Source organism: Choristoneura fumiferana, chromosome 25 (genome assembly GCF_025370935.1).
Source record: "Choristoneura fumiferana chromosome 25, NRCan_CFum_1, whole genome shotgun sequence".
In the NCBI taxonomy this organism is placed as follows: Eukaryota; Metazoa; Arthropoda; class Insecta; order Lepidoptera; family Tortricidae; genus Choristoneura; species Choristoneura fumiferana.
The window spans coordinates 3,734,480-3,758,439 of NC_133496.1; the positions used below are offsets into that span (position 1 = coordinate 3,734,480).

Below are 23,960 nucleotides of genomic sequence, written 5' to 3' on the forward strand. Positions count from 1 at the left end.
CAAGGCAGAGAAGTTAGGGGACAAAGTTAGGCGGCAGTTAAGTCATGTTGCTTAAATAAGAGATGCAAATAACTATCACGATCACAAAGCGTTTGTGGTAAAAAAGTGTGCGTCACCCCGAATTCGAACCAACACAGACGCATTTCGAAAAAGACAATAAACGTCGAAAGTAAAAGTTGCACACTTGCACAAAATGCACACAGGCAGACCTGACCTTTCCCAACGTAAATGGACGTTCGTCGCCCGAATACTGGGTCGATGACCCCGCGCGAGGCCGGGCAGGACTCGAAAAACCGCGAACACTTTCGCTGAAATGCACCCAATTTGAATGCGCATTCGAATTTGGAACGCGTTCGTTTTAACAGGATTAACAATTTTATTTTTAATTTCTTACATTACGCCCGTGGCCAGTTTTAAGTTCTTTCGAAATTTGAATTATTCCTTTGAATTTACAATAATGTAGGTAATTTTGTGACACGCTCCTTAAAAGCGCCGCGGTATTCGTTTCAATTTTAAATTCGTAACTCGCATTTCGTTTGAATTTATTTGAATTAAGAATTGAATAATTTTGAAATGGGATTGTTGGGTATTTTTCATGAATTACGCAACTTTTTACAATAAAATCTGTTCTTTCGAAATGTTTAAACTGCTTCTCACAATTATTTATGAGTCCCTGTATCTAACTATAAAGAATGGAGGATTGATTTTGTGTAAAAATAATATTTTTTCTGGTCATAATCAACAGTAAAAATTTAAAAATATAGGTACTATTTTCTTATTGAAACTTGACCTGAAAATACAAACATTCTGTTAGAGGTGTCGAGTTCAATCATCGATGACCTGATGATCTAATAGGTTGTTTGATTAGATAAAACAATGCGAATTATCCATTGTTACACCTGTAACTTGGATATTTTTTATCAAAACAAATAGTTTTAGAATAAGAATTTAAAACGAATCATTGTGAGATGTTCAATCTTCCTAACTTTTCAGTTTTAAGTAACGTTTTAATTGCAAACTTTTATTCAAGTAGGTTTTTTAGAATGCATATATTTGTACAGTACGATTACTTGGAGTTAACACTTGACAGATGGGCGTGCCTTCAGTCAATTTTCAACTTTGACGTCATACAAATAAAATAGTTTTTACATAATCTGTAAACGTGGATGGCGGTATACTAAAAATGGCTTTATTTGTATGACGTCAAAGTTGAAAATAGACTGAAGGCACGCCCATCTGTCAAGTGTTAACTCCAAGTGATCGTACTGTATATATATATTCTTTTTAGCTTCAGAAGCCAATTTTGTTTTTGTTCGTTATAGGGTAGTGGAACATAGAAAAAAAATTCAAAAAACTTTTATGTGTAAATAAGAGCAGGCAACAGCTAAACTAAAAGATATTGCTACCTACCTGTCCTCTCGCTGACGCAAACTTGCGTCAATAATTATTTTGCAATCGATTTTTTTTACAAAAGGGACAGACAGCTTAACTTAGTTAATGTCTTGCTGGCCAGCTATTTTTCGAACGACATTCAAAATTCAAAATTGGAACGTTCGGATATCAGAAACCGTAACGGCATCTCGATTCATATAATCGTATGAGCGTATCAGAAGTACGCAGAATTACTACGAGCTGCATCGAGTTTATTGACGCCCGGTCTGTCTGAACTTGAGTGTGCTTGTGTGAATGTCATCTAGGCTCAGTGCAACCCGACGGCCGAGCACGCATGGACCTAGCCACGCGCGACCGACAAACAAACGAAAAACCCTAATTAGAAATAGAAATAGGAAAAATCCAAGCCCTGAAACCGCGATGCACGCGCGACAGGGACGGCTATAGTTCCGTCACGCGCTGCACAAATATAATAATGAAAACTGGCATTCAGTAAATTCGTTGTGTTTACGCGCGTTGCTAGTTTATTGAGTCGAGTTGACAGTGTTTTTTCGCGGCGCTTGGGCTCGGTAGCGTTTTGTTGTCGAAACATTGACTGTTGTGTGCCAGAGTGATGTGTGCCCGGACGTTTCGGCGGAGAAACCGTCGCGGTCGCAACGCGGAAAATTGAGCTAGCGGTGTTTTTTCCAAACTTAACCTACGACAATCCAGTTGCGCGCGAGGTGTCCACGCGTTGCGCGCCCGCGGAGCCCGAATGGACCCCGACCCGCGCCGAACAGAACCGAACAATTTTCAAATTACGAAGTGTATGAATTACGAAAAGGAAGGTCACCGAGGTGAATGACCTCCGAATGCTTTGCTCAATTTTGTGATAGACTTAGTGCCTTAACCCATGTGATTTCAAAGTGCAAAGTAACTAGGGTAAATAAGTGTCAGTGCATAACGGACAAATCGGACTGTAGTTCATGGACAAAACTGCATACAGGTGAGTTTTTAAATGGAAATATCGTCGTGTAAAGCGGCAATCTTAATCTATGAACTTGATTACATACTGGTGCGAAGTTAGTCGCACGTGGTTGCATTCCCGTCAAGCGAGTGCAGTTACGCTTATATGCAGGGGCCAACTTCAGGGCGGAAGGCGTGCAAGGGAAAATGGTCCTTCGAGTTTGTGTAGCTTTAGTTGAAAGTGGTGCGTGTTGTTCCTTTATGTGTTAATGAACTTGGGTTTATATTCGAGTACCATTTCGTCGGCGCTTGCGCGGTTTTGCATTGCCTTGTGCTACTTGGTCTGATGGCCTTCTGCTATCATCGCTGTGTAACCTAGAACTAGGTACTATGGTTATACCTAGACTTGTTAGCGATTCTGACTAATAATGACAATTAAATCGTTTTAATTCCGTAACTGCGAGATGGCTTGTAGGCTACAATTATACAGTCGTTGGACTGACTTATTACGTCGTAAACGAGTGAAGGTTCTCTTTTTATATATGCCACATTCACAATAAATATATATCATGGTTCTTTGCCGTTTCCCACAATTATTTTTTCCCAAATGTTTTATTTCCTAAGTCATGATTTTCTCTGAAACCATATCATTTTCGGAACTTTCATTAAACAAACCTAACCTAACCTACTGTGCTCTATAAAACCATAAGAAAATACACTGAGATTTTTTTTTGGTTTCGGAGAAATTTGAAAGTTGGGAAATGAGACAATTTAGCCAACAATCATTATGCGAAAAGACAGGATTACCATAAATTAATCGGGTAGGTATGGTCGCCATGATCAAGGTGGTGTTCCACGGAGCCCTGAGGGTTTGCGAAGCTTCTATGGCTTCTGCAAAAGTACTGATAATTAAAATAAATAGTTATGATGGGCCATTCAGGGTTACATAAGCCCCAAAAGGGGGGTGGTGAGATCTTTGCTTAACTTATTTTTGATGACATGGGAGACGGGAGCCTGAATGGTCTACGTCAGCAACATTAATAAAAAATATGGCCAGATACATAATTACGCTTGAATAAAAAAATACGAGAAATACTAATATCGTTTTTAAATTTGCTTGTTTTGCCTACTTTTTTTACAAGCGGGGGGGGGGGGTCTAAACATTCAATTTAGTACTTATTTCTGACTTAGGGGTGCGGCAAATATTTAGGATTACTTAGGATTAGGATGCTGATTAATGGACCACAGCTTTTGGGTAGACGATCAAGATGTTTTTATTATTCTATTGTACAGTAAATGATTCTATACATTGATCGATTGTTCAAAGTACGCCGCATCAAAGGCGTACTAATATTTTAAATAGAAAAATTCGGTCAAAAATTGTACAGGGCAAAGTTAAAACTTGGCGTATGTTCACCTTAATTCCGTGAATTATTACGTTGCGCGACTACATTGAGACTCAGTTGTTTTTCTGTGACATGCTAGTTGGCGCTAGTGTCGTGACGTGAACCCGTTTGACAACATTGACATTTGTATAATTATTTGAATGGTTTAGGTAATTAAACCGATCACGGAACACTGTTCAGTGAAACCGATCGTAAGCGAGACTGTAACTCCAAACGGACCTCAAGATATTAACGCCATCTAGCGTTATTTTGCATGTCAAGAAACCCTTTCGCTATTTTTAGGGTTCCGTACCCAAAGGGTCGCGGTCTGTCGAGCTTTATCTCCTGAGCCGTAATAGCTAGACACTTGAAATGTTCACAGATTATAATATCGTGGCCGCTATAACAACAAATACTAAAAACATAACAAAATAGACATTTAAGGGGGGCTCCCATACAGCAAGCGTGTTTTTTTTGCCGTTTTTTGCTCGACATTATAACAAAACACACGACACAAAAAAAAAAATTAAGGGGCGGCTCCAATACAACAAACGTGATTTTGCCCGTTTTTTGCTAATGTCTATACGGATTCGCACTTGGCCGTTTTTTTTAATTGCTAAAATTGCCAAAGGGCAATGTTCCTTTGTTCCCGAATATAACAAAGGCTAGCATGACAGTGGGCTAGTTAGTATCGATTGCGCGGTCGAATAGCACCGCTTCAAATATTAAAAAGCTGTTTGGACATTTTTGCCCGCGATCGATATATTTAACTCTAGCATGAAGTCGACAGTAGGTAAAGTTGATTGAATATGTTGAAATGCTCGTTACTTACCGGAAGCCCTAAAACTAGCAATCGGCATTAGCAGACGTGCGAGACAGCTGCGTTTGTGCGATACGTTATTATATCGAACTTCATATTTGATTCCTAACCCACTGCGGACTACAGAACGTTACCACAATAAGTTTCATATGAATAAATTGCAATGTTATAATGACTTTTTCTGTGAAAAGGTTCTAAGTACCTACATTGAATCACGCACGATTCAGTTGGTTTGTAGGTTAGTAATGCAGATATTCCCTTTGGATTTTATATTGCTAAGTATCAAATGTTGTCGGTAAAAGTTACCTTAGAGTTCAGGTTTTGAAATAACATAACACCTGAATCGTTTTAGCGGTTTAAGTGTGAAAAGGTAACATACAGACAGATAGACCAGTTTTTTGTTTTGTTTGTTTATTTGGCTGTTATGACAATACGATTTTGTTGGGCGAATTGTATGGGCAATCATAGAGCTGAAATATTTTTGAGTGCCTCGTCTTAGTTATCTAAAGGTGCTTAATCGCAATGCGAAACGGATACTGAAGATATAAAGTCATCGACATAGCTCGAAGAATATGCAAGTTGAAGCAATGGGCGGACATCGCTCGAAGAAGAGATATCCGTTGGGGGAGAAAAGTCCGAGTGTCGTCCACAAACCGGAAGACGAAGCATTGGCAGGCCTCCCACTAGGTGGTGTGACATCTCTAGACTTGCAGGCAACCGGTTGCGGGCAAAGAGTTGTTCATTGTGGCGTTCTAAGGGGGAGGGAGACCTTTGTTTAACTGTGGACTGTTTTGGCTGATGATGATGATGAATCGCAACGATAAGGAACAAATCTCATATTAATGACCTAATTTACTATTTACATTCTTCGATCTATGTCATCCAATCACCCATCCATAGAATTTATCACTATTAACCTGTCCTCTCCCAGAGGCACAAATCTGTGCCCAAATTCCTTTGATCCTGTTATCCTGGGAGATGACAGATTAAGAAAGAAAGAAAGAAGGCAAGCATCAAGGCAGTGATGAAATTCTAGTTTTTCCGGCCGTCATTTTTCGCAATAATATTAGTAACAAACAATAGGGCGACAGGAAAATGTAGAAGGTCAGATGATACTCGATACGGGTGTAATTATAGATTAGTGACAAGTTTTAAGTGGGGAGGTTAACTGATTTGTTTCGAATAGTTAATCAAAACGTTTATTCTTTAAGTAGGCCGCAAAGGGCTCTTTACTGTCACTTTTTTAAACTACCAGCGCTTTCGGAAATACCATCATTGCCAAGAAGAATGCGTCGCAAGTGACTTGGCAGAAAGTTTAAGAAAAGTAAAAAAAATTTTTTTTTACAGAGAATACTTTAATCGGATTTTTTATAACTATAAGGCCGCCTCAGAGCTACCCAAGCTGAATTGCCTTGAGCCGATCGAAAAAAGCTTTATACCCATGCAATAAAAGTAATAAAATTTAGGAATAAAACAGTTTTTGTACGATTTTTTTTCTGACTGTAGTTTTAGTTGACATCTTTCATTATTACTACTAATAAATAATTCTCAAGCAAACTTAGCCGTTATAGTTTTCCTTGTTAAGATATAATTACATACTACCATCCCGATTTTTTTCAAAATTTTCCACCCAGCAGTTTTTAGAGGGGGACGATTGATTTGAATGTAAATTTGTACTTTAGAGCCGAATATTTCGCAAACAGATCATGAGATCACTGAATCGAATAATCGTCTCGGCAACCCATGATTTTAAAAGACCTACCCAACGATACCCTACACCATAGGGTTGGACCTACACCAAAGAGTTGGATGAGAAAAAAATCATCCTTACTATACGTTTAGGGCAGTTAGGTACCCTAAGAGTTTTTTTACAAAAAATATTTTGTACAGTCACCTGCACCAATATCTGACACTACAAGCGTGCATAAATATCTGATATGACTCTATTTCTAGGGCCGTAAGGACGTGTCAGATAATTTTGCACGCTCCGCTGTGGCAGATATTAATGCTGGTGACTGTACCACTTTGTCAGCATGGTTGCTAAATAATATCCGTGCTAATTACAGCTTTCTAGCACTGATAATCTCTAAGCAAAGCCGCGGACGAACGGACAGCCAGACAGACCTGGCGATACTAGTCATAACATAACACTAACCATATCAAGTCTTAATACTAACTATCCTATGTTAAGCGTTACTTGTGATTTGTAACTTCAATAAACCATGAGCTAAAGTGCCGACAAACTGCTCTGTACAGTTTGGCACAACAAATGTAAATTAAAATGTAACTCTTAGCAGAAATAAACTATTCTATCTATCTATAAGGGTTCCGTTTTTGCCATTTTGGCTACAGCACCCTAAAAACACGTTCTCCACTCCGCTGTTCTCCCCGCTTCCCGCTGGCACCCAGCTCGCGGCCTAACAGTGAAACAGCCCAACGCCTATGAAAAATTTAAAACGCACATATGCGTTTCAGGCAGCAAATGCACTGCTCGCCCATGCTAGCACTTCCATCATTATCGGTGCAGCGATTTGGGGCGTTCGTTGGCTTATTTTTACGAAGTCAATTGGGGTTTGTCACGAAGCTCGAATGTCCTTCTACATGTCTGTGGGTTGTTAGGCGGTTATTTTAAACAATTCCGTTTGCTTTCCCTTCGTTCAAACACTGTGAACATGAAGCCTAGGTATGTTAAGTAACTTTTTTTGTATTTGGTGCAGTATACTACACATATTTCATTGCTTAACCATTCATTACAAATATAAATAGGTTCAGAGTTTCTCAACGAGCTAAGAGAGAACCAAAGTGAGCACTTGCGGGTTTTACAAATAAAATATTATGCTTGTTGTACTCAGAGATATAAAGCAATTTCAAGAAGTATCTTGGCACTCGACTGAGTGTGGGATAGAGATGTGTACATAATGTCAATACAAAAAAAAGAAAGAAAGGTCTATGCTCGGGATAGAATCAGAAATGATGATATCTGCAGTAGAACTAAGGTTACCGACATAGCCCGAAGAATTGCAAAACTGAAGTAGCAGTGGGCGGGAAACATTGCTCGCAGGACTGATGGCCGATGGGGTCAGAAGGTTCTTGAATGACGTCCGCGGACCGGGAGAGGAAGCTGTCGGTAGATCTCCAACAAGATGGAGCGACGACCTTTAATCTTTTAAAAAAGTTCGCGGGATCGCGTTGGTTGCGGAAAGCACAAGACCTGTCTGAGTGGAGAGCCTTGGGGATGCCTATGTCCAGCAGTGGACGTCTTTCGGCTGACATGATGATGATGAAAGAAAAAGAAAATGTAACTAGACTGGAACCCACAGTCATGTCATGATATTCCCTAGCATTTCTCAATTATAATCTTGAAGACCAAGAAGATCAGCAGTTACAAAACCGAACGAAGTTGTTAAACATATCTAAACACACACACACAAACATCACGCCTGTATTCCCAAATGGGGTAGGCAGAGCACACGAAACGTTACCGCTTCGGAACCACTTTTAATAATTTAATTTAAGGTTTTAAGTTTGACTAAAACGGTACAATAGTGACAGGTTGCTAACCTGTCGCCTACGGTATACCTTAACCTATATCCTCAGTCGCCTCTTACGACATCCACGGAAGAAATGGAGAGGTGTTATTCTAACCCGACACCAAACGGGTCATATGTCTAAACATGTCACAAATAATATTCTTTTCTCTATTAAACTGATCAATCTACCATCATTACTAAGATCGTCTGTATATCCCTATATATATTCAGAAGAGAAAACATAGCAAAAAATACCTTTCATGGGTTTTTTTTTCAAAAACCAAATTGCCTCCAGCGCGCGGTATTAAAGTTTCTAGAACCTAAGTCATCCTGCAATTGCAACTGCAAGATGGCCGCGTTTTTTTGTCTATGCCAACCGCCGCGTCAGAACCTGTTCCATACTTAACGGTCATTTAGGCCAGGTTGCTTATTTTTGAATTTCGAAGAACGAATGAGTAAATTGAGAGCGCTGACATTTTGGAATTTTACCTTGTGGAAACAGCTGAAAGTTTTGTTTGTCAATAAATAAAAAAAGTTTTAGTGGTATTTATACCTTCATTTCGTTTAACATCAGGTGATCCCTACACCCATTTTTTTGGCTTTTGTAGGTATACAGGATGTTCGCCACATGGACCGTCAAATTTTTTTTAGGATATTGTTGGGGTTATTTGCTATCTTTTCACCCTTGGACCTTGGGTTCGAAGGGTCACGGTTTTGGAGATATCATTTTTTAAATGTTTTTTTCTCAAATTTCCCGATATCCCGCCTTTAAACGTTCGTAATTTTTTTATTAATGTATATAAAATTATTAATTTTTGTATTTAATACTTGGCTTGCTTGTTCAAATAATAATAGTTTTTATTATAATTGATAGTCTCAAAGGGAGGTAAGAGGATTTTCGTTCCAAAAAATTACTGATTGTGTGAAAAAAAAACCTACTTCGAAAATCAATTATTTAAAAACAAAAGACAATAGAGCAGTTTATTTTCTTTAAATTACTTCTCTAGCTTATGACCTTTATAACGATATGCTACACATTGATAAAAAATAAATCTGAGTCAATTAAAAAAAATGAGAATTTTTCAATCTGTCAACTTTTAACTTTACGCCTGCTAGGTACAATGTTTTAATGAAAATGCCCATTTAATTTTATTCCTCAATTTTTATAGAGCTATGAGCTCTAAAGAATTTAAAGGTTCTGTATGGGAGCGTCCTAATAGGCCCTCCACTAGAACTCGAAACCAAGAGGTCGCTTTTCTTTTTCTTTCCCATTTCAATCTTCAGGAAAACGAAGAGAACCGAAGAGTCCCGAGCGAGATTAACATTCTGGTTGTACTGTAACCACATGCTGTTATTAGTCAAACGGGTTTCTCAATGAAATAAGTAAATAAATAGGTAAACCAAAAAGTGACTTGCTTTTTCTAATCCTCTAAGCTAGTAATGGTGGAATGAATAACAGAACTTTAATTGTTGACAAGAGGAAGGAAAATCTAAAATCATGGTACAATACCGCTAACGGGAATAACACGCAGGATTTAAGTATTGTTTCCCCAAAAATTGTAGTCTTATCAATATCATTTCGTTCATTCAATGTTGACCACGATGTCTCCTAAAATTGTAACTACCTACCTAAAGCGGAAATAAACAATGGAACTAACATTATGAGCTAGGTATTTATTTTCCCCCTTATTCATAAAACTTAACAAGCCTATGTTAACTAACAAATGCTTTGTCCCTTTCTAACAAATACAAATGTCGAAGTGACAGATAAGGACAAACGAATTTTAGCGGCATTTTAACTAAAATAGGTTTGATTGTATGTATGTATGTATGTAAACTCTTTATTGTACAAAGAAATTAACAAAATACAACTGACAAACTTTAAGATACTTGTACAAAGCGGACTTATTTTCCCTTGATTGTCGTTTATGAATAAGGGGGTTTGTGTTTTATATAATATATCCAATAATTTGAGATTTTCATAAAATGTAGCTATTAAGTAGTAAGAGGCCGAAAAGTTCTCGAATGGAGACAGTGGACCGGCAAGCGCAGCGTAGGACGTCCACAAACGAGATGGACGGATGACCTGGTTAAAACTGCGGGTTCACGGTGGATGCAAGCCGCTTCCAACCAAAGCAACTGGAGGTCTATGGGGGAGGCCTATGTCCAACAGTGGACGTCCTACGACTGATATAAAGATGATAATTAACCTCGTCCTGCCCAAGCCATTTAATACGAAGTTCCGGATTCTGCCCAGTGTTCTTAATGAAGCACACTTTTATTTTAGTAAGTTCTGCCCAAGACAATTTTTGTTAAAATGAAGGTGTTAAAGGCAAGAAGAATTTTTATAATATATTTTTTTATGATGTAGGTACTATGTATAGTCAAGGGCAAAGATATCGACACGGCCAAAGTTACAAAAATATGTATACACGACTTTATGCACTTAAACATAGGGGACATTAACGTAGGGGAGACCGAGGAGAGTTGTGACACAGGAGAGTAGAGACAGCGTCGATTTTTTGGAACTTATTTAACTGCTAGCGAGCTCGCAATAGCGCACATTTTTTTAGTTCAAGTCTCGAGCTAGGAAACGCGCCTTGTTGCGAGCTTGCTTGCAGTTCCTTTCGCCACCGACCTATGCGACAACACTTTCATCCTCACCATTTATTTATTTATTATTTATTATTTATTTATTTAATAAAACATTACACCATCATTACAGGACATCCAATGCGATAGCGTACCAACATAATTATTATACAATTTAATATATACAAATAAGCTTAACTAAAAATTGACATAAAGGAATCTTCTATACTACTATATTACTATATTTACTATATTTAGATGGTTGGCGGTCCTTGTGCGTTTTTCCAGAAATTTCCTGCCTCGCACAGCAGAACTCTGGAATGAACTATCGCCTGCGGTATTCCCGGACCGATGTGACCTTCAAGTTTTCAAGAAAAGAGCGTACTCCTACCTTAAAGAACGGCAACGCACTTCTGGTGTTGCAGGTGTCCATGGGCGACGGTAATCGCTTACCATCAGGCGATCCGCCTGCTCGTTTGCCGCCTATACCATAAAAAAAGTTATATAAGTTAACAAAAATGGACGTTGTCACTACTCTCGTTTGTCACAACTCTCCTCGGTCTCCCCTACGAGTTAAACTACAAAATATCTAGTGAATTTCAGTAGTATCATCATCCCAGTCTATATACGTCCCACTGCTGGGCACAGGCCTCCTCTCAGAACAAGAGGGCTTGGGCCATAGTTCCCACGCGGGCCCAGTGCGGATTGGGAACTTCACACGCACCATTGAATTGCTTCGCAGGTTTGTGCAGGTTTCCTCACGATGTTTTCCTTCACCGCAAAGCTCGTGGTAAATTTCAAATGTAATTCCGCACATGAATAAAAAATTGAATTGTGAATTTCAGTAGTATATTAATGATGAATTCGCCATTTTAATCCGTGTTACCTTCTCAAAGTTAAAGTTTTGTCGATTTTCTTTTAGTCTAAGTACGTATCAAAAATTCATTTCGTATAGACAGTACCTATCGATTTTATAGCAATTTCAAAACTTTCAAAGTAGGTCAGTTTTACTAATATAAAGAACGAATTACACGTTTAAATTAAAACGTTGAAATACTCAAACTACACAAACTGTCGCCAAGTTTCAGATTAAAAAACACTATAAAATTCTATAATTATAAATTCTAATTTATCAACCAGTCAAACTTGTTTCGGTAGCCTTAACCACGCCATGCAAGGTGCACATAGCCCTTCTAAAACCATCCCAACTTGACCTCCAAACACCCACCCAATCTAGTAACTGAGGTCGCAGACAGTTCCAATAAACTATCTACGAAGTTCTACTTAGACTGGCCACCCGAACAGTAACGGAACATTCCGAAGAGCCCCGAAGAAATCTAATATGGCGGAGCTAGCGTCACTATTTTGAGGTTAAGGTTTGACATTTGCAACCAAAGTTATCGGTGCGTTCGATAAAATCTATTGCTTACGCGTTTAGGTTTCTTTTGGGTCAGTTCGGGTTGATTGTTAAGGTGGTTTGAGTGTGAGTTGTCATTTTCTACGCTTAATATAAGGTCGCGATCTTTACATTGAATTTGCTTGCTGTTAACTATATGTTTGTTGCTTTTGGTTCTCACGGATGTTATTATTGTTTAATAATTGGCTAGGATGTGACTTTTAAGTTACGCACGTCTTTGTATGGAGCGAAAACTCTGTATTATCTGATTAGGGGTATTTATAGTTAGTTCAGTTCACATAACGGAGTGAAATGGGTATCGACGAGAAAGATGTCAATGTAAACCGCAGTTTAGGTCTTTAAAGACAGTACAATACAAAAAAAGTGAATGCACCAAAAGCAATCGGTCACGTCTGCAAATTGAAACGTATTATAAAACAATGCGCGCTTATCACCTGTCGATTATGTTGGCAACACGATACTGGGCCGCTAAAATGACGCCTATGTAAATAGTAAACAGGATGCAATACAGATGGCGCCACGAAACTTACCGAACGTTCGAGAGTTCGGAATTATTGTGTAAGCTTATAAAAAATATTTGAATTTTATGTTGTTTTCCTTTTATACATTACTATCTTTTGCCCGCGGCTCCGCCCGCGTGGTATTCAGTTATCGCGCGCTGTTCCCTCGGGAACTGTGCATTTTTCCGGGATAAAGAGTAGCCTATGTCACTCTCGGGCCTATAAACTATCTCTATGCCAAAAATCACGTTGATCCGTCGCTCCGTTACGGCGTGAAAGACGGACAAACACACAAACATACAAACACACTTTCGCATTTATAATATTAGTATGGATTAAGATATTGGCAAAGCAGGACTATCTGGATTATATTAACGAACTGCTGAGACATTGCACCCGCAGGAGTTAGAGATCAAAAAGACAGAAGACCCAACGGGACACTATGCAAAGTAGTAAAGCAGAAATATGTGTGTATGTATAAAATATGTTTTAACAGTTTATTGTAAGTATAAACAAATGTTGAGATACATTTAACCCTTTTTATTTGTACATTAAAATGTTATGGCTTTTTAAGCAACCAAAAGTGGTAAACATGTCGGTAAATATAGTATTCGTCGGGAACAGTAGAGGGTTTTAGACACTTCACAGCTCAAAAACCGGTAAGAAGGAAATCTTAAAACGTGTTTTAGCTTAGTATATAGTAACTAACATAAATCTATTACTCCAAAGAGCACATAGGTAAGGTAATCATTGGCCCAGTGAAATCTTGCCTTAAACTCCTTAATTTTTAAGTCCTTATTATATTAAAATAACGAAGTCTTAGATACACAAAATAACTCAGTACTGTAGATAGTTCTAATCTAAAACCGTTTTGAATTTGCATGGTGTTTAATACAAGTCTGACTAGTTGGAGGTCTGGTATTGAGTGAAATTTGTAAGCTCTGGAGAAATTGGCTGCCTTTATAACGGTAAAGTACCTACTAAATATTAACAAGTTTCAGTGTAGTGCCGTTGATACTTAATTGATCATTTCCTGTTTATAATTGAATACCGTAATAGTTTACAGAAAAATGTCTATAATTTTATTTGAATTTAACTTCGCTGGAAAGAAGCTTCATGTTCAGTGAGCATAAATTCTGCACTCTCACAAACAGTTCAAAATAAGTAAAAGAGTTTCATCGATTAATTATAATTAATATAAAAACAGCATGCTATTTTGGCCATTCTGCATGATTTGTTGTTCTGTATTGGTCTTTGCGCAAGAAGTTCCATAGATCATTATCACCATCGAACTTATTAATCCTACCGCTAAAAATGCTTGTATTATAGCTACGCAATAGAAAATATTGCCATAATACCCATTTCATTTTATCGCTAGGTTGTTACCAAGTGTTGTAGTGACCAAGAGGAAAACTAGCAAGTTTTCCTAATATATAGATACACACCATTCCTTTGCAAGCAGAGCGGACTCCGTACTCCGTACTCGCAATGGCAAATGGCCATAGATTTGCTTCCACTGTATAAGATAGCATAGGCTTGTTACTCCGGTCCGCTCTGCCCGTACCGCCGTTTCCGCTCATTGCCCTTTTTTGGTAGATTTCTTTTTTAATCGACTGGATGGCAAACGAGCAAGTGAGTCTCCTGACGGTAAGAGATCACCACCGACCATAAACATCTGCAACACCAGGGGTATTGCAGATGCGTTGCCAACCTAGAGGCCTAAGATGAGATACCTCAAGTGCCAGTAATTTCACCAGCTGTCTTACTCTCCACGCCGAAACACAACTGCTTCACGGCAGGATTAGCGAGTACGATGGTGGTAGCAATCCGGGCGGACCTTGCACAAGGTCCAACCATCTGCTAATATGACAGGTATTATATATAGGAAAATAAAAGTACCTAAGATTAACTGACGGATTCTGTACCCACGTCATTGACATTAATCATCTGAATTCCAATTACCTACCTAATTTCAAACCGGATAATTTCGGTGGTTATGCCCAAATTTAAACAACGCCATATTAGCGGCCCCGCATTTGTGTTCTCAATTTAAAATCCGTTCGGGGAACACGAAAAGATAACAAAAATTTCCGCGCCAATTCCGGGGAAGGACACTTGAGCCATTGTTTGAATTTGGAACGCTTTCGGCGAAGGCAAAGTTACGTTTTACAGTTCACCAAATCATATTCTGGTGGTAATCTTTCAGCGCTCTTTGGATTTAAGATGAGGTTTTGAAAAGTTTTAAGTTCGCTGCTAGTAACAGTAAAATTGTAAGCGTTTGTATTTGTTTTACAATTTAAAAAAAATAGTCGTAAATAGGAGCGTATGCGGTCGTTTTTTAATAAGATTTTCTTTTTCATTATTTTTATGTAAAATTAATTTCTGTTTTTATCGTTATGGATTGTTTTGAACTATTATTTTTACTCTGTTTTTATTGAATTATTGAAGAAAGGAATCGGAGTGGAACCTTTTCACAGAAAATATCTTAAAGCAGTGTGTAGTGATAAGTGAGTGAGTAGGACATAGCAGAAAAATGTATTATTGTGATACCTACTCAATTAGAGCAAGAATTTCTGCGATGTAGTACATAGTAATAAAAAATAGCTCAACAGTAACATGTCAAAATAACAGAAAAACCTTAATTAAATTATTAAAATTAATTAAGAAACGAATGGAAGACTCTTGGCCCCACATACCCACACAAATGAGTATTTCTCAAAAAGTTGTCCAATCATGAAATTGACAAGAAATCAGTTTTGTCAAGAAATTATTAACACTAAGGACAAGGTCATAAAACATAAACTGCATAAAACATCCAAAATTTCTTGACGCCAGGAATACGTCACGAAATCTTGTGAGGAAAAAAACGTAATTTTGTACAGTCGAGTTCATATAATAATACAATTAGTTAACAATAAAGTCGTGTTCAGATATTTTTGATCAAATTTTTGCTCACAAGTTTATGAACTCGACTGTACTACATCGAAACTTTCTATTGGATCCAACACAACAAAGATTTAGTGTCTGACTTTTTATCAGCTTTATACCACAAGGTTTGTATATATATTTAAACACAATATTACTTATTTTTTGTGTTGACATGGAGTCGGGAACTTTTTGAAAATAGACTTCTTTTTGAGAAATTGACAAATATATACACACACACACACACACACACACACACACACAAACTAGCTTTATTTACTTACTAAAATCACTAGCAAAAGTTACTTATAACATTAAACTTTTAGATCTCGAAGTGAGCGAACTTTCTAACTAGTTTGAGCAAATTACGGTAATGACACACACACATAGACACAGCGCGAAAAACGGACATTTCTGAGAATCGAAGTTAAGTGCTAGCTACTGTGCCTGCTGTGGGCTTTACTAGACATTAAGTGCACTCAAAGTTGACTATTAAGCACACAATATTAAATCGCTGAATTTGTTCTTCGATTTTCGAAATTCGTCCGAGAAATATTTTTTTTTTTAATATCATGATTTATTTATTATTCAATAAATAATCTTATCTCATTATATAATCGTTACCGCATGCCTTTCCTTACAGAATCGAAGTAGCCTCTTTTTTTTCTCCTGAGCGTATGTTCTTTTGGGTAGGTATTCATAGTTTTCCGTGTTAGGTATTACGGTGTACACTAAATCGCACAAATATGTGGCGTTATCTGGTAAAAGGTACCTTGTTGTCGGTTCTAGTTTCCGAGATAATCGCGCTTGAAGTAAAATGTCGAAAAAAAATCATTTTTTCTTTTTTTACTCTATATTAATAAGCAGGGTCTAAATTTTAATTTGACAGAGACACAAGTTTTTAAATCGATTTTTTATGAGTTAAAACATCCCTTAAAGTTTAGTAAGAAAGGTACCTTATTGTCGGTGCCGCTCTTGAATGCTTTCTGTGCGCTCGGTATCGGTTTGGAAGACGTGTCGGACGTCGGTACTTTGTCGGCGCGTCATCATCATCATCATCATCCTAGCCTATACGTCCCACTGCTGGGCACAGGCCTCCTCTCAGAATGAGAGAGCTTGGGCATTAGTTCCCACGCGGGCCCATTGCGGTGCTTGTCGGCGCGTAAAAAACGTCAAGAATCATCATAAAATGCGTTTAATTAGAGTAAGGTAAATCATCAATAACTGGCCACCCTTAAGCGGTAGCCAGTTAGGCCTTATTACACTAGCGATTTGCGGGCGAGTTGAAAGCGAGGTGAGCGCGCAGCGAGTTCGCTTCGAGCGCGTAACGATTTCACCGCGAGCATGAAACGATATCGCCGCGAGCGCGCAACGATGTCGCTGCGAGTTCGCTGCGTTAGCGCCGAAGACGCCCTATTTATTATACGAAAGTCTACAATATGGCGTTTTTGGCGCTAAAGCAGCGAACTCGCCATGCGCTCGCAGCAGCGACATCGTTGCGCGCTTGCGGCGAAATCGTTATACGCTCGCAGCGCCTCGCTTGCCTCGCTTTCAACTCTCCCGCGAATCACTAGTGTGATGAGGCCCTTATTGACGATTTACGCCAATTTGTCTTTTTTTTATTCGACTGGATGGCAAACGAGCAAGTGGGTCACCTGATGGTAAGAGATTACCACCGCCCTTAGACACCTGCAACACCAGGGGGATTGCAGATGCGTTGCCAACCTAGAGGCCTAAGATGGGATACCTCAAATGCCAGTAATTTCACCGGCTGTCTTACTCTCCACGCCGAAACACAACAATGCAAGCACTGCTATTCACGGCAGGATTAGCGAGCAGGATGGTGGTAGCAATCCGGGTGGACCTTGCACAAGGTCCTACCACCTGCTGGTCTTTAGAGGTTGATTTATAGTAATAATAATAACGATTAATAGTTACAACTACAAATCAAAAGCATTTTTTTAGATCTTATTCTTAACTATGTCACTAAACATTTTACGACCGACAATAAGGTACCTTTTCAAATACGTTAATCATTTAGTGTGTTGAGACAAAATTATAGGTTTTTGGTAAGAGTTTTAATACTACAGTGTTCTTAAATTAAGACTATTAAAATTAATCGTAAGTTATTAGTCGTTTTCAAATGATATCACTTCATAATCACTAAATATTTTACCACCGACGATAAGGTACCTTTTAGAAAATATATAGTGATTGTACCAACTTTTTACTAAACTTTACCTTGATTTTTGAGTCTGAAAAAACTATTTTTTTAAGATTTGTTGAGTTATTTTGGTCTCATTTGGCTATGTTTTAGCGTACTAAATATAAAAGTTTGTTGATTTTGACTGTTTAATTACATTTGTAAACAACAAAGTTATTTTTGTTAAAGTATTTTTTTATATAATAAACAACGTTAATTCAAAACGGAGTAGTTCTTATTTAGTGTCCAATTACGCATAATATTTTTTCCTTTGATAAAATCCAATGGAAATATACTATAAATAGAAAAAATGTAAAAAAATCCATCAACCTTTTTTTTTTACTTTATGCACTTTGGCAAGGTAAACTATAGTAAAACCGTTGTCCAATTACAAAATTGTTCTTGAAACCTGAAAGCTCGTACAATCTACTCCTCAAATAGCATGTCATCTATGTAACTTCCAACAATAACATACTTTTATTGGGTGTATAAGTGACGAGGACACAATAGTCATTTAATAGTAGTTCACTTCGCTTTATTCCCATTTTCACCTTCATCTCGGCCTATATACGCCCCACTGCAGGGCACAGGCCCTTAAGCGACAATTACACTGAGTCGTTCGCCGCATGCTGCATGCGGCGAACGCAAAAGTGTAAAGAACACGGTAGTCGGCCGCATTCGGCGAGCGACAGCTGCCACCGCCTTAATATGGCCGCCGCAGTAGACGGACAGACCAATGTAAAGACGATGGTCGTTCGCCGAAATAGTTTGAAACAAGTTCGGCGACCGCATTAGGTAAACGGCGCAGTGTAATTGCCGCTTTAGTTCCCACGCCAGTCCAGTGCTGTTTCGGAAACACATAATCATCATAGCAGCCGTAGGGCGTTCACTGTTGGACATAGACCTTCCCCATAGACCTTCCATTGCTTCGGTTGAAGCGGCCTGCGTCCACCGTCAACCCGTTGCTTTAACCAGGTCATTCGTCCGTCTTGTTGGAGGACATCTGCTGCGCTTATGCTTGCTTGCTTGTTTGGGAAACACAGAACATTGTGTCAAAATTGGGTACCAAGTTTTTGGGATGGTCCATGTTATATTTTTTATCGATAGTAGATATAATGTAGCTCACTCCTGCAGACATATATTTTTTTCCACTTTCCGTTTTTTTGTAAAAATAAATTGAAACTTCATTTCGGTAAACTAGACGTTTGGTGAGATTAATAGGTAATTGATTGAAATAAAAAAGAGGTCGTATTGACAGCTGTCAGTTGGCAAAATGTACACCTTATGTATTTTTATTTATTCCTCTTAATGGCGGCCATAAGGCTTGGGCCAATGTCAGTTAAATTAAAGATAAATATATTCTTCTTATGCATGTTGTACGGTGATTGTAGTTTTTGCAATTTGATAGCAAAATTCCAGAAACCACGCGGAGACCACTTGCGCATTAAAAAATGTCAGACACGAGAGCAATATAGAATTTTGTGATCACTGTTCACTGTTAAGGTTAATCGCCGCATAAAACACTATCAAAATTATACTTCAACTAGCCAAAGAAGCAGAAATACCAAAATTAGATATCGTCTACATCCGCCACGTTCGAATGCTACAAATCGAATCCACACGTACGTGCGTACGGCGACATTTGACAACTGACAGCTGTCAATACGACCTCTTTTTTTAAATCACATAGACCAAGGCACAAAACCTATTAATCTCACCAAACGTCTGGTTTGCCGAAATAAAGTTTCAATTTATTTTTACAAATAACTGGAAATAAAAAAAACTACAGGAGTGAACTACATTATAAGTTTACTATCGATACAAATATAATAATAATATGCACCATCCTAGACAGCTAAAGGTGTTTAATTGCAAATGAAATATTAGCATGCTAATAACATCGCACTTAAAATGTCTAGAAAGAAAAAAGAAAGAAAGAAAGAAAAGTTTATTTTGGCTCCAAAATGTACCACCTAAAACTAAGACTAGAACTAGCACTAAAACTATGTCTACGCATTGTTACGCTCATCTAGCAAACAAATTATTTCATTTCGTGTACGAGAACCATCTTTCCTTGCAAAACTAACACTGCCTAAGCGTCCAGAGGCTGTCTGATCTACGCTACCAGCATAAGCTCAGTGGTATGAATAGCAAAAATTTAAAGCGGATCGCGTGAGTTGCGATTTGCGATACAACTTGTAGCGCCGAATCGCAGACACAACAAACGCGAAACGCGCCGGAAGTAGAGCCAGCAGGTAAAGAGAATACTGGCGCTTTATAATCCTTATTATATTACTAGTGTTTACCCGAGGCTTCGCACACGTAAATCATTAGATCCAGCAGCTGAATTAAATCGTGGTTTTCATTGAAGTTACATTAAAAACAATCATGTCAAATTTCATGACTCTAAGCCAAGCGGTTGTTGTTTCGAGATTTTATCCCGATCCCGTGGGAATATCGGAATAAAAAGTAGACTATATCTACATACCAAATTTTGTCCAGCCGTTTCAGCGTGAAGGAGTTACAAACATACTGACTCACTCACTCACAAACTTTCGCATTTATAATACTGGTAGGATTCAAAAGTCTGTGTACATAAAGTAACGCCAACGAAACGAAAAAAAAATAATGGCATGAGAATGAAAACATTATGCTGAGCTGGGGCCGCTTCGCGATCTCGCATATGCATAATAATTCTTTTTATTTTAATATTTTATTTTTTAATGTATTTCAATTAGGCTTTTTAAAATATTTCTTTCTTTCTTTCTTTCTTTCAAAGGAACGTATCACACAAGGATGATATATATATCTTTTCGTTGGCTTTGCTTTGAGGTGGTCCAAAAATTGTAGGCGTATTATCCACCCCATTTATATTGCCCAAATTCACAATCACAAAGACACACAAATAAAACAAAATTTAAGCAACACATACAAAACAAAAAATCTCAAAAATTCAAATGGTAGGTTTACCTCTACATGTACACACGATTTACTTACAAAATAAAAAGTTGATTGAACCGATGAGGGTTTTCCGAAATATCGCTACTGCAGATGGTAGGACCTTGTGCAAGGTCCGCCCGGATTGCTACCACCATCTTGCTCGCTAATCCTGCCGTGAAGCAGCAGTGCTTGCACTTTTGTGTTTCGGCGTGGAGAGTAAGACAACCGGTGAAATTACTGGCACTTGAGGTATCCCATCTTAGGCCTCTAGGTTGGCAACGCATCTGCAATCCCCCTGGTGTTTCACGGTTTCAGTCTTGCTTGCGATTGGCTCATTTAGATATTTATCCAATCACAAGTGAGAATACTAACGCCATCTAGCGATATTCCGCCTGTTGAAAAACCCCTCATTACATCGTTTTAGAAAACTGATTACTACGAAATTCGAAAATCGAAGTTCGTGTCGTTCCGTCCCTCTGACACTTATACCATTTAATACGAGAGCGAGAGGGACGGTACGACACGAACCTCGATTTTCGAATTTCGGAGTAGACCCTCTAGTCCATTATGGGTGTGTTGCCAACATTTTCGAAAAGATACGCTCGTTAAAAAAATCGATACTTGTATAACGATAAACTTATTTCATCCATTTAGTTCTACCCCGTTTGTTTTGCTGACGCTCTGCCGTCTGCTGCCGACAAACCAGATTACAGCATCGAGCCCAATCCAAACGGACGGACTTGCGAACCGTTTGGCGCGAGATGACAACTATAGGCGCTTTTACCTTATGTTAAACAGAGTTAAAGTTGATACAGGTGGATATATTTATCCAAAAATTTCCTTTAACATCCTGGATTTCAACCTCAGTTGTGTGACTTTAACTTAAACATTAAGAACTATTTTCATTACAAAAAAGTTTTATTGTTCTTTAGTTGTAACAAACACACTTGTATTGACGACCGGATGGCTAAGTGGTTAGAGAACCTGACTACGAAGCTTGAGGTCCCGGGTCCGGCTGGGGCAGATATTTGTATGAACACTTAATACGAATGTTTATTCTCGGGTCCTGGATGTTTAATATGTATTTAAGTATGTTATTTAGCTATATAAGTATGTTTATCCGTTGCCTAGTATCCATAGTACAAGTTTTGCGTAGTTTCGGACTAGGTCAATTGGTGTCAAGCGTCCCATGATATTTATTTATTTATTATTAGCTTCACTATGTAATGGAACAGTCAAACAGGAATACCATTTGGCTTATTATTAAAGCGTACCTATTTGTAAAAAAAAAACTACTTACTCGTATCATCATCATCATCCCAGCCTATATACGTCCCACTGCAGGGCACAGGCCTCCCCTCAGAATGAGAGGGCTTGGGCCATAGTTCCCACGCGGGCCCAGTGCGGATTGGGAACTTCACACACACCATTGAATTGCTTCGCAGGTTTGTGCAGGTTTCCTCACGATGTTTTCCTTCACCGTAAAGCTCGCGGTAAACAAATGTAATTTCGCACATGAATTTTAAAAACTCAGAGGTACGAGGCCGGATTTGAACCCACAATCCTCTGCTTGAGAGGCCATAGGCCAAACCACAGGCCACCACTTTACGCTATAAAAGTTAATATTAAAAAGTTAACTTTTTAGCAAATCCTACTCGATGTAACTACCCAGCGCGAAACAAAAGGGCTCTTACCCACTTTTCCCGTGAATTTTCCACGAAAATCCGGGATAATTATGGATAGTGCAATTTTCCACCCGCGTAAAGGGCTTAAGTGAGTAGTTGCCCAAAACGAGGCGGAAATGCAGCGAAAAAGGGAAAAGCTGGGAACGTTTCCAGGAAAAATGTTGGCGGAATTTCTTTCTGCAATCCTATACTATACTTTACCTACGGTTTGGCTTGCGTGAAGCATTAGTTCCAGCATTTGAATGAGAAATCTCCAATGTTACTAAACTCCTAAGGTCTATTCTTCGAGATTTTGTGGGAACATCGGAATAAAAAGTCACCCATACCTATGTAATTTTAGGGTTCTATCTGCATACCAAATTTCATCTAAATTTGTTCGGCTAGTTCAGAAACGCGGCTAAGTGGCTTGCTTGCTTTACAGCAGTAGTGTAGGTAGTGCCACCAGAGTTGAGGTCATGCACACAAGAACATGTCATGTAATGACAGCGGAATTTTGACATGCACTCATAGTATGTATGTATGTAAACTCTTTATTGTACAAAAGAAAAGAAACAAAAATACAATCGGTAGAACTTTGAGATGCTTGTACAAAGTCGGACTTATCCCTTTAAGGGATCTCTGCCAGTACCTACAAGTAGTGTGGTTGTGTGTGTAATCATTTACTTCAACTCACGTGGCGCTACCTATACTTGTATAAGTAGTAGCACGTGTGTAGCACGATTTAGACGAAATTTGTCTCCGCAAAATAAAAGTATCTTTATCATCATCATCATCATATCAGCTGAAATACCTCCACTGTCGGACATAAGCCCCCCCCCTATAAACATCCAGTTGCTTCGGTTGGAAGCGGCCGGCACCCATCGAGCCCTTGGCTTTAACCAGTACTCGTCCATCGCGTTGGTGGACGTCCTATGCTGCACTTCAATACAAAAGTATAATTCCTAAATCCAAACCCCTTTTTTAAACAATAGCTGAAAACACAATTTCCTAAAGCGAATGGAGTGTCAGTCTCGCGACAGTTTTTGCCGCGCGACAAACGCGCCAACTCGCGTGTCGCTGGTTAACCGAAATAAAACCGGTTACAGAAATATATGGAGACTTCATGTCACTGTCGTATCACAAAACTTCTGAAATGTCATTAAATAAATGAAAGCAGTGCACTAAACAAGCTGCGATACCGTGAAACTACATGTAATCATTGTATGTTGCATTGAAAAAAAAAATGTTCTTATAATTGTGATGAAATATTACACTTATTAAGCTTATGTAAGCCGTGGTGGCCTAGTGGTTTGACCCATCGCCTCTCAAGCAGAGGGTCGTGGGTTCAAACCCCGGCTCGCACCTCTGAGTTTTTCGAAATTCATGTGCGGAGTTACATTTGAAATTTACCACGAGCTTTGCGGTGAAGGAAAAACATCGTGAGGAAACCTGCACAAACCTGCGAAGCAATTCAATGGTGTGTGTGAAGTTCCCAATCCGCACTGGGCCCGCGTGGGAACTATGGCCCAAGCCCTCTCATTCTGAGGGGAGGCCTGTGCCCTGCAGTGGGACGTATATAGGCTGGGATGATGATGATGATTACACTTATTCCATTCAAGGATATTTGATAGACTGCTATTAGGATTA

At 38.7% G+C, this 23,960-nt stretch overlaps 2 protein-coding genes across 2 annotated transcripts in view; both read left to right on the forward strand.

Moving 5' to 3' along the window:
- Positions 1 to 23,960, forward strand: part of LOC141442178 (tetraspanin-33-like) — a 185,707-nt gene that overhangs the window by 111,730 nt on the left and 50,017 nt on the right. The gene's annotated exons all lie outside the window — the stretch shown is intronic.
- The window catches only part of Eip93F (Ecdysone-induced protein 93F), a 190,404-nt gene continuing 168,167 nt past the window's right edge, over positions 1,724 to 23,960 (forward strand). The window contains exon 1 of the mRNA XM_074107071.1: positions 1,724 to 2,377. The gene's annotated coding sequence lies outside the window, so the exon portion shown is untranslated. The remainder of the gene's footprint in view (positions 2,378 to 23,960) is intronic.